Here is a 12,353-nt window from a genome sequence, read left to right on the forward strand (position 1 = left end):
ACGAACTGTTAGAGAAAGCCGGGGATGAGAAAAATAAATTTCCGAGTCTGCCAAATACATCCTGGAGACGTCCCTTTTCTAGGAAAGGGTATTCCCGCAGGAGGCAGGCCAGAGATCAGAACAGATGGGACAACAAGAAAACCAGAGGTACGGGCTTCATGTTCGGAGGAGGGGGGCGCCAAGAAGGTCCATCACGGGATAATAAGAAACCACCCCAATGACTAGTGGCTCCGGTAGGAGGAAGATTATCTGCCTTCTACCCGGCCTGGGCCAGAATCTCAAATAGCAGCTGGATACTGGGGGTGATAGCTACAGGACTACACCTAGAGTTCTCCTGCGTTCCCCAAGACCGGTTCAAGGTAACTCCGCTCAAATCTTCCCTGCTAGAACAAGCTGCCCTGGAGACTGAGGTCCTCGAGCTACTGGACAAAAAAGTCCTGACGAGAGTTCCAGAGGAAGAGAGGGGGAAAGGCTTCTATTCCCCCCTGTTCTTGGTCCGTAAACCGGACGGCTCATTTAGGGCTAAATTTAATCTCAAAGCCCTCAATAAATTTCTGGTCGTTCGACCGTTTAAAATGGAAACAATTAACACCGCAATAAAAATGCTGTTTCAAAACTGCTTCATGGTGGTCCTAGATCTGAAAGACGCGTACTACCATATACCCATATGTCCAGCACACCAACCTTTCCTTAGACTGGCGGTTCAGTTGGAGGGGTCAATCCAGCACTTCCAGTACGCGGCCTTACCCTTCGGGGTGGCAGTTGCACCCCGAGTATTCACCAAAGTGATGGCAGAGGTGATGGCCCATCTGCGCGAGCTAAATATTCTAGTCGTTCCCTATCTAGATGACCTCCTTATAATAAGCAGTTCAGCCGAGCAATGTTTAGAACAATTACAGAAAACAACGGCGGCTCTAGAGCGGTTGGGATGGCTATTTAATATCAAAAAATCCCGTTTGCAGCCATTAAAAATTCAACAATTTTTAGGCCTAACCCTAGATTCTAAAAAACAGGAATGCCGTCTGCCCCCAGAGAAGCTGCTGCACCTGCATAGCCGGGTCCTGAACGCTTCCAACAACCCCTCCATGTCCCTCAGGAAAGCCATGTCCCTGTTGGGTTCCCTCTCGTCCTGCATTCCCGCGGTCCAGTGGGCCCAAGTTCATATGAGAACTCTACAGGGCGAAGTTTTATGGTATCAGAGGATTCTTGGGGGTAACTTAGAAGGTCGACTGACCTTATCCAGAAACACAATAGAGTCCCTGGAATGGTGGCTAGAAAGAAATAACTTGTCTAGAGGGGTCCCTTGGGAGTATAACATTACCCGCGTGGTTACCACGGATGCAAGTCCTTCCGGTTGGGGGGCGCATATGGAGGAAATTCTGGTCCAGGGCCTATGGGAGCGGGATCAAATACAAATGTCTTCTAATTTGAAAGAATTGACAGCGGTAGTACACGCAGCTAAAGAGCTCCTTATGTATTTACAGGGCCATCACGTACGAGTTCTCTCGGACAATCGAGTGGCCGTGGCCTATATCAACCACCAAGGCGGAACTCGATCCAAAACTCTGATGACTGTGGCAGGACAGTTGTTCCAGCTAGCAGAGCGGCATTTTTTCTCTCACGGCTCTTCACATAAGAGGGAAAGAAAACGTCGCGGCAGATTTCCTAAGCCGCAATCTGTTAAAACAAGGAGAGTGGGCCTTAAACACCTCCATTTTCGTTCAGATCGTACAGAGATGGGGTCAACCAGAGGTGGATCTATTCGCCACCAAAGAGAACTCGAAAACGAGACAGTTTTGCTCCCTGAATCCCAGGGAAACTCCTCTGGCAGTAGATGCGCTACTGATAAAATGGGACTTCAGGCTAGCCTACGCCTTTCCTCCCCTATCTCTACTTCCTCTGGTGTTGAGGAAGATCAGGAAGGACAAGGCAAGGGTCATAGTCATCGCCCCGTTCTGGCCCAGAAGAGCATGGTTCTCGAACCTCAGGATCATGTCGATAGACGATCATTGGGTTCTCCCGGGCATCCCGGACCTTCTGTCCCAGGGGCCGGTCTTCCACCCTCAGGTGGCTGGCCTACATCTCACGGCGTGGAATTTGAGCGGTCACTGCTAAGAAGTAAAGGTTTCTCCCCAGACCTAATTGACACTCTACTAAAAAGTAGGAAAGTGGTGACAACTAAGATTTACGTCAGAATTTGGAAAAGATTCCTCCAAAGCTCAAATATAAATGCTGATGATTCCGTCCCTATAGGCCAGATCTTGGAATTTTTACAAAAAGGGCTGGACCTGGGTCTCTCCACCAGTACCCTTAAAGTACAGGTATCCGCCTTAGGGGCCCTCTTTAGCTGCAACATCGCGGCTAATTACTGGGTCAATAGGTTTATCAAAGCAGCGAGTAGATCCAGACCAATAGTAAAGAATAGACTCATGCCATGGGATTTGAACCTAGTCCTCACAGCTATGACAGAAGCGCCATTTGAACCCATCTCGTCAGCCTCTATTAGGAGCCTGTCCCTCAAGATAGCTTTCCTGATAGCCATAACGTCAGCCCGTAGGGTAAGCGACATTCAGGCATTGTCTAGGCGCCCACCTTTTCTTCAGGTAAAAGAGGATAGGGTAATACTTAGACCTGACCCAGCGTATTTACCAAAAGTAGCCTCCAGCTTTCATAGGTCGCAGGAAATAGTCCTCCCATCCTTCCTCCCTAAACCAACTAATGAGAAAGAGGAGAAGCTACACACTTTAGATGTTAGGAGATGCCTCTTAGAGTATCTAGCGGCTACCGGTCCCTGGAAGAGGGACAATGCCCTCTTTGTCTCCTACCAAGGCCCTAGGAAAGGTCTTAGGGTGTCCAAAAGTACACTAGCCAGATGGATTAGAGAAGCAATCTCGTTAGCTTATACCTCAAAAGGTAGAGTAGCTCCGGAGAAATTGAAGGCGCATTCCACCAGAGCCGTGGCGACCTCGTGGGCCGAGAGATCGGAAGTCTCCATCGACCAGATTTGTAAGGCGGCCACTTGGTCCTCTCCGAGCACTTTTTATAGTCGTCATAGGCTAGACTTGGGTGCTTCTGCAGACCTCTCCTTCGGTATCACGGTTCTGCAGGCTGTAGTCCCCCCCCTAAAGTAGTGATTACTCTCTGTAATTCTCTCAGGTGGTGCTGTAATGGACGACCGAATAAAGTCTTAGTTACTCACCGGTTAACGGTATTTTTCGGAGTCCATGACAGCACCCGTATATTCCCTCCCTTAAATTTAATTGGGGTGTGCACGTCTATTTCTTGTATGCTCACTGGTGATAAAAGTTTATAATTTTAAAAGAATACTGTACATAAATCATGCATTAACCTTGGAAGTCCTCTTGTGCTCTGTAATCCAACTGATGCGTGGGAGAGGTGCCACCCTTTTTGTATCTGTAGGTTTCCTGTTCCTAAAGGGCGGATCCACTCTCTCAGGTGGTGCTGTCATGGACTCGGAAAAATACCGTTAACCGGTGAGTAACTAAGACTTTTTCCAACAAAAATTTTCTTTTAGCATCAATTTTTTCATTTTCACATGGGCAACAGAAAAAAATGGATACTAAAATTTGTTGGGCAATTTTTCCTGAGTACACCGATACCTCATATGTGGTCATAAACCACTGTTTGGGCGCATGGCAGGGCTCAGAAGGGAAGGAGCGCCATTTGACTTTTGAAATGAAAACATGCTGAAATATTTAGCGGTTGCCGTGTCGCGTTTGGATAGCCCCTGTGTGCCTAAACATTGGAGCTCCCCCACAAGTGACCCCATTTTGGAAACTAGACCCCCCAAGGAACTTATCTACATGCATAGTGTTCACTTTGAACCCACAGGTGCTTCATAAATTGATCCGTAAAAAAAAGGACTCTTTTTTTTTTTTCACAAAAATTTTCTTTTAGCCTCAGTTTTTTCATTTTCACATGGGCAACAGGATAAAATGGATGCTAAAATTTGTTGGGCAATTTCTCCTGAGTGCACAGATACCTCATATGTGGTCATAAACCACTGTTTGGGCGCACAGCAGGGTCTGGAAGGGAAGGAGCGCTATTTGACTTTTTGAATGGAAAATTCGCTCCTTTCGTTATTGGACATCATGTCGCGTTTGGAGAGCCTCTGTGTGCCTAAACAGTGAAAAAAAAACCACAAGTGACACCATTTTGGAAACTAGACCCCTTTATGGAACTTATCGATATGTGTAGTGAGCACTTTGAACCCCCAAGTGTTTCACAAAAGGTTATAACGCAGAGCAGTGAAAATAAAAAAATATTTTTTTTTCCTCAAAAATGATTTTTTAGCACGCTATTTTTTATTTTCACATAGCTAACAGGAGAAATTGGACCACAATAGTTGTTGTCCAGTTTGTCCTGAGTACACAGATGCCCCATATGTGGGGGGAACCACTGTTTGGGCGCATGGCAGGGCTCAGAAGGGAAGGAGAACCATTTGACTTTTTGAAATGAAAATGACCTCTAATCGTTAGCGGACACCATGTCGTGTTTGGAGAGACCCTGTGTGCCTAAACATTGGAGCACCCCCACAAGTGACCCCATTTTGGAAACTAGACCCCCTAAGGAACTTATCTAGTTGCATAGTGAGCACTTTGAACCCCCAAGTGCTTCACAAAAGTTTATAACGCAGTGCCGTGAAAATAAAAAATATTGTTTTTCCTCAAAAAATTATTTTTTTAGTGCGCAATTTTTTATTTTCACAAGGGTACCAGGAGAAACTGGACCCCAAAAGTTGTTGTCCAGTTTGTCCTGAGAACGCTGGTACCCCATATGTGGGGTGGGACCACTGTTTGGGCACACGTCGGGGCCCGGAAGGGAAGTAGTGACATTTTGAAATGCTAACTTTGATGGAATGGTCTGCGGGCATCATGTTACATTTGCAGAGCCCCTGATGTACCTAAACTGTGGAACCCCCCCCCCCACAAGTGAACCCATTTTGGAAACTAGACCCCCCCCCCCCCCCCCCAAGGAACTTATCTAGCTGTGTGGTGAGCACTTTGAACCCCCAAGTTTATAACGCAAAGCTGTGAAAATAAAAAATCATTTTTTTTCCTCAAAAAATGATTTTTTAGCTCTCAAATTTTTATTTTCACAAGGGTAACAGGAGAAATTGGACCCCAAAAGTTGTTGTCCAGTTTGTCTTGAGTACACTTGTACCCCATATATGGGGGGTAGCCATTGTTTGGACACACGTAAGGGCTCAGAATGGAAGTAGTGACGTTTTGAAATGCATGCAGACTTTGATGGAAAGGTCTGCGAACGTCGTTACATTTACAGAGCCCCTGATGTGCCTAAACAGTAGAAACCCCCCACAAGTTACCCCATTTTGGAAACTAGACCTTCCAAGGAACCTATCTAGTGCTTCACAGAAGTTTATAACGCAGAGACGTGAATATAAAAAAAGCATTTTTTTTCCACAATAATTTTTTAGCCCCCAATTTTTTATTTTCCCAAGGGTAACAGGAGAAATTAGACCACCAAAATTGTTGTGCAATTTTTCCTGAGTACGCTGATACCCCATATGTTGGGGTATACCACTGTTTGGGGACACGTCGGGGCTTGGGAGGGAGCACCGTTTGACTTTTTGAACGCAAAATTGGCTGGAATCAATGGTTGCACCATGTCTCGTTTGGCGACCCCCTGATGTGCTTAAACAATGGAAACCCCTCAATTCTAACTCCAACCCTAACCCCAACACACTCCTAACCACAGCCCTAACCCCAACACATCCCTAATCCCAGCCCTAACCATAACCCTAACCCCAACACACCCCTAACCCTAGTTCCATCAATAACCCTAGTTCCATCCCTAACCCTAGTTCCATCCCTAACCCTATTTCCAACCCTAATGGAAAAATAAAAATTTATTTTATTATTTGATCCTGCCTATGGGGGTGATAAAGGGGGGGGTTTATTTACTTTTCATTCTATTTTGATCACTGTGAGAGTTTCACAGTGATCCAAGATGGCGGCGCCCATGGTCCAGGACACCGGGAGCCACAGTGGCACTCGGTAAGTACTGGGGGGTGGGAGGGGGGGTAATCGGAAGGCGGAGGGAGCAGATAATGACAGCGGCAGCACATCGCCGCTGTCATTCAGTGGCGGGGGGCAGATCGCCCCCGTTAACCAGTGGGGGGGGTCGGATCGGTGTCACCAGCCATGTCCGATCCTACTGCAGCATCGGCCATGGCTGAATTGTAATATTTCATCAATTTTCATTTTCATTGATGAAATATTACTATCGCTCTGATTGGCTGTTAAAAGTGAAACAGCCAATCAGAGCGATCATAGCCACGTGGGGGGCGAAGCCACGCCCCCTGTGGTGAAGAACCAAGCCCCCTGTATCTGCGGGTCGGGTGACCTTTTAGTGACCCCGGTCACCCGACCCGCAGGGGGGCTTTAACCCTTTCACGACCTTTGACGCCACGTAGGCGTCATGAAAAGTCGTGTCAGAACGACCCATGACGCCTATGACCCTGCGGGTCGGGTGACCTAGGTCACTGAAAGGTCACCCGACCCGCAGATACAGGGGGCTTTGTTCTTCGCCACAGGGGGCGTGGCTTCGCCCCCACGTGGCTACGATCGCTCTGATTGGCTGTTAAAAGTGAAACAGCCAATCAGAGCGATAGTAATATTTCATCAATGAAAATTGATGAAATATTACAATCCAGCCATGGCCGATGCTGCTGTAGCATCGGACATGGCTGGAGACACCGATTCCACCCCCCCCACTGGCGATCCCCCCCCCCCCGCAACTGAATGACAGCGGCGATCTGCCGCCGCTGTCATCATCTGCCCCCCTCCCATTCCCTCTGCTCCCCGACAGATTCCGATAACCCCCTCACCCCCTCTCACCTCCCCCGGCACCTTCTCAGTCCCCCTGTCGCTCCCGGTGTCCGGCGGGTCCGGTTCATGGGCGCCGCCATCTTAGAAAATGGCGGGCGCATGCGCAGTGCGCCCGCCCGAATCTGCCGGCTGCAGATTCCATTCTTTCATTTTGATCACTCTCGCAGTGATCAAAATGAAAGAAAAAGTAAATAAACCCCCCGATTATCACCCCCATAGGTAGGCAGAGCTAATAAAATAAAGAAAATATTTTTATTTTTATTTTTCCATTAGGGTTAGGGTTGAAAAGAGGGTTAGGGTTGAAAAGAGGGTTAGGGTTGAAAAGAGGGTTAGGGTTGGAAAGAGGGTTAGGGTTGGAAAGAGGGTTAGGGTTGGAAAGAGGGTTAGGGTTGGAAAGAGGGTTAGGGTTAGGGTTGGAAAGAGGGTTAGGGTTGGAAAGAGGGTTAGGGTTAGGGTTGGAAAGAGGGTTAGGGTTAGGATTGGAAAGAGGGTTAGGGTTGGAATTAGGGTTAGGGTTGGAATTAGGGTTAGGGTTGGAATTAGGGTTAGAATTAGGGTTAGCGTTGGAATTAGGGTTAGGCTTGTGGTTAGGGATGTGTTAGGGTTAGGGCTGTGGTTAGGGGTGTGTTGGGGTTAGGGTTGGAGTTAGAATTGAGGGGTTTCCACTGTTTAGGCACATCAGTGGGTCGCCAAACGCGACATGGGGCAACCATTGATTCCAGCCAATTTTGCGCTCAAAAAGTCAAACGGTGCTCCCTCCCTTCCAAGCCCTGACGTGTGCCCAAACAGTGGTTTACCCCAACATATGAGGTATCAGCGTACTCAGGAAAAATTGCACAACAACTTTTGGGGACTAATTTCTCGTGTTACCCTTGGGAAAATAAAAAATTGGGGGCTAAAAAATTATTTTTGTGGAAAAAAATGATTCTTTCATTTTCACGTCTCTGCATTATAAACTTCTGTGAAGCACTTGGGGGGTTCAAAGTGCTCACAACACATCTTACATACGTTCCTTGGAAGGTCTAGCTTCCAAAATGGGGTCACTTGTGGGGGGTTTCCACTGTTTAGGCACATCAGGGGCTCTGCAAACGTAATGACGACCGCAGACTATTCCATCAAAGTCTGTATTTCAAAACGTCACTACTTCCATTCCGAGCCTTGACGTGTGCCCAAACAATGGTTCCCCCCCACATATGGGGTACCAGCGTACTCAGGACAAACTGGACAACAACTTTTGGGGTCCAATTTCTCCTGTTTCCCTTGTGAAAATAAAAAATTGCGGGCTAAAAGAATCATTTTTTGAGGAAAAAAAAAGATTTTTTTATTTTCACGGTTCTGCGTTATAAACTTCTGTGAAGCACTTGGGGGTTCAAAGTGCTCACCACACATCTAGATAAGTTCCTTCGTGGTCTAGTTTCCAAAATGGGGTCACTTGTGGGGGGTTTCCACTGTTTAGGCACATCAGAGGCTCTGCAAACGTAACATGATGCCCGCAGACCATTCGTTCAAGTCGGTATTTCAAAACGTCACTACTTCCCTTCCGAGCCCCGACGTGTGCCCAAACAATGGTCCCTCCCCACATATGGGGTATCAGCATACTCAGGACAAACTGGACAACAACTTTTGGGGTCCAATTTCTCCTGTTACCCTTGTGAAAATAAAAAATTGCGAGCTAAAAATTCATTTTTTGAGGGAAAAAAAAAGATTTTTTATTTTCATGGCTCTGCGTTACAATCTTCTGTGAAGCACTTCGGGGTTCAAGGTGCTCACCACACATCTAGATAAGTTCCTTGGGGGGTCTAGTTTCCAAAATGGGGTCACTTGTGAGGGGTTTCCACAGTTTAGGTACATCAAGGGCTCTGCAAATGTAACATGATGCCCGCAGACCATTCCATCAAAGTCTGCATACCAAAACGTCGCTACTTCCCTTCCGAGCCCTGACGTGTGCCCATACAGTGGTCATCCCCCACATATGGGGTATCAGCGTACTCAGGACAAACTGGACAACAACTTTTGGGGTCCAATTTCTCCTGTTACCCTTGTGAAAAAAAAATTGCGTGCTAAAATTCATTTTTTTTGAGGGAAAAAAAATGATTTTTTATTTTCACGGCTCTGCATTATAAACTTCTGTGAAGCACTTGGGGGTTCAAGGTGCCTACCACACATCTAGATAAGTTCCTTGGGGGGTCTAGTTTCCAAAATGGGGTCACTTGTGGGGGGTTTCTACTGTTTAGGCACACAGGGGCTCAGCAAATGTAACATGACGCCCGCAGACCATTCCATCAAAGTCAGCATTTCAAAATGTTACTACTTCCCTGCTGAGCCCCAACGTGTGCCCAAACAGTGGTTCCCCCCCACATATGGGGTACCAGCGTACTCAGGACAAACTGGACAACAACTTTTGGGGTCCAATTTATCCTAGTACCCTTGTGAAAATAAAAAAATCGCCAACTAAAAAATTTTTTTCTAGGAAAAAAAAAGATTTTTTATTTTCACTGCTCTGCATTATAAACTTCTGTGAATCACCTGGGGGTTCAAAGTGCTCACTATGCATCTAGATAAGTTCCTTAGGGGGTCTAGTTTCCAAAATGGGGTCATTTGTGGGGGAGCACCAAAGTTTAGGCACACAGGGGCTCTCCAAACACGACATGGTGTCCGCTAACGATTGGAGCTAATTTTCATTTCAAAAAGTCAAATGGCGCTCATTCCCTTCTGCGCCCTGCCGTGCACCCAAACAGTGCCCCCCCCACATATGGGGTACCAGCATACTCAGGACAAACTGGACAACAACTTTTGGGGTCCAATTTCTCCTGTTACCCTTGTGAAAATAAAAAATAGCGTGCTAAAAAATCATTTTTGAGGAAAAAAAATGATTTTTTATTTTCACTGCTCTATGTTATAAACTTTTGTGAAGCACTTGGGGGTTCAAAGTGCTCACTACACATCTAGATAAGTTCCTTAAGGGGTCTAGTTTCCAAAATGGTGTCACTTGTGGGGGAGCTCCAAAGTTTAGGCACACAGGGGATCTCCAAACGCGACATGGTGTCCGATAACGGTTGGAGCTAATTTTCCATTCAAAAAGTCAAATGGCGCTCCTTCCCTTCCGGGCCCTGCCGTGCACCCAAACAGTGGTTTATGACCACATATGAGGTATCGGTGTACTCAGGAGAAATTGCCCAACAAATTTTAGGATCCATTTTATCCTGTTGCCCATGTGAAAATGAAAAAACTGAGGCTAAAAGATAATTTTTGTGAAAAAAAGTACTTTTTTTTTTTTTACGGATCAATTTGAGAAGCACCTGGGGGTTCAAAGTGATCACTATGCATCTAGATAAGTTCCTTGGGGGGGTCTAGTTTCCAAAATGGGGTCACTTGTGGGGGAGCTCCAGTGTTTAGGCACACACCGACTCTCCAAACGCGACATGGCAAGCGCTAAATATTCCAGCATATTTTCTATTCAAAAAGTCAAATGGCACTCCTTCCCTTCTGAGCCCTGCCGTGCGCCCAAACAGTGGTTTTTGACCACATATGAGGTATCGGTGTACTCAGGGGAAATTGCCCAACAAATTTTAGGATCCATTTTATCCTGTTGCCCATGTGAAAATGAAAAAATTGATGCTGAAAGAAAATTTTTGTTGGAAAAATTAAAATGTCCTTTTTTCCTTCCATGTTGCTTTATTTCCTGTGAAACACCTAAAGGGTTAATAATCTTCTTGATTATAGTTTTGAGTAGCTTGAGGGGTGCAGTTTTTAGAATGGTGTCACTTTTGGGTATTTTCTGCCATATAGACCCCTCAAAGTGACTTCAAATGTGAGGTGGTCCCTAAAAAAAATGGTTTTGTAAATTTTGTTGTAAAAATGAGAAATCACTGGTCAACTTTTAACCCTTATAACTTCCTAACAAAAAAATATTTTGCTTCCAAAATTGTGCTGATGTAAAGTAGACATGTGGGAAATGTTGTTTAGTAACTATTTTGTGTCCCATAACTCTCTAGTTTAACAGAATAAAAATTCAAAATTTGAAAATTGCGAAATTTTCAAAATTTTCGCCAAATTTCTGATTTTTTCACAAATAAACGCAAAAATTATCGATCTAAATTTACCACTAACATGAAGCCCAATATGTCACGAAAAAACAATCTCAGAATCGCTAGGATGCGTTGAAGCATTCCAGAGTTATTACCTCATAAAGGGACACTGGTCAGAATTGCAAAAAATGGCCAGGTCATTAAGGTCAAAATAGGCTGGGTCATGAAGGGGTTAAAGTCATGACGCCACATAGGCGTCACTGGTCATATTGGCACAGGTTTTCATGACGCCTGTATGGCGTCATTGGTCGTGAAGGGGTTAATGAGTTGGAGACTTTCCTAAATATAATCTGGAAACAAAAGCGCTCAGAAAGGTTCATAATGTTCCCCAAAGGGGTCCGATCGAGTTGTGGTATCAGAGGCATGCATGGCAGGATCACACAATCATCTGCTTTCGATCAGTCAATGAAAGAGCAAGATCTCACTTTTCACTAAACCACCTTGCACCTTAAGTTGTTACCAAATGGTAGCCTCATTACAGCGGTCACCACTTGGTAAAGTACGCGGCAGTGCTTGTTTAATGAAAAAAGCAAAATTTCACTCTTTCACTGAGTGATCATCTGCTGATGGTTATGGGATCCTTCTCTACATGCTGGGATCACACACCCTGGAAGTTTGGAACCGACTTTTGTTAGCAAGGGAATTTGGGCCCTTTTGAGGGACATTAGGGACCTCTCTGAGTGCTTTTGTTAATAGATGATATTTAGAAAAATCTGCAGTTTGCACTTGAATAAAAAGGATAGCCCAAGATTGCTGATATGCAAAGACGAGCAAGAAAATGGAGTATATTGACCTCAAGGTAAATAGAGAGTAATAACAAAGCCTATTTAGTTAAATTGTGATTTTATTGAAAAAAATCAAAAGAATTAATAGGCAACAGTACAATGAATATATGAAAAAAGGTAGTAGGTCAAATTAGAAAGACAAATTATGCAACATCATAATGGGCACAAAAAAAAATCATTAGAAATTGGGTAGCAAAATAGTTGTACATAAGCAAATTTATATATTCGAATATTGGTCATAGTCCATAGATAAAAAGAAAAAAAAGAGGACCTCAATGTAAGATTTAGTTTAGTAAATGGGGGGCCAAAAAACAGGACTAAGTGAAGTCAACTGATGCTGATATCCATGAAGTACACTGATATAACTGGACTAAGAATGAAACAGTAAAGACATCGACTATAAAGTGACAAGTGCTTACCCATATAGTGCTTCGTGCCTGCATGTTCCAATGGTCCCGACTCACGTTTCACATGGGCTTTCCCCTGAGAAATTACAAATCAGTAGGAGGCGGATGTGCAGGTACCCTGCCACGGCCACTATCAGAAGATGCAGCAACTCCACAGTTGAACATTTCCAGCCGCCGCCGAGAATAGCTGATCGGCAGGGT

The 12,353-nt window shown here is 45.2% G+C and overlaps 1 protein-coding gene across 3 annotated transcripts in view; it reads left to right on the forward strand.

Annotated features, from left to right (window-relative positions):
- Positions 1–12,353, forward strand: part of ARMC6 (armadillo repeat containing 6) — a 72,228-nt gene that overhangs the window by 24,003 nt on the left and 35,872 nt on the right. The window lies entirely within an intron of this gene.

The sequence above is a fragment of the Dendrobates tinctorius genome, unplaced genomic scaffold (assembly GCF_039654945.1).
Source record: "Dendrobates tinctorius isolate UK_male_01 unplaced genomic scaffold, ASM3965494v1 ptg000219l, whole genome shotgun sequence".
Lineage (NCBI taxonomy): Eukaryota > Metazoa > Chordata > Amphibia > Anura > Dendrobatidae > Dendrobates > Dendrobates tinctorius.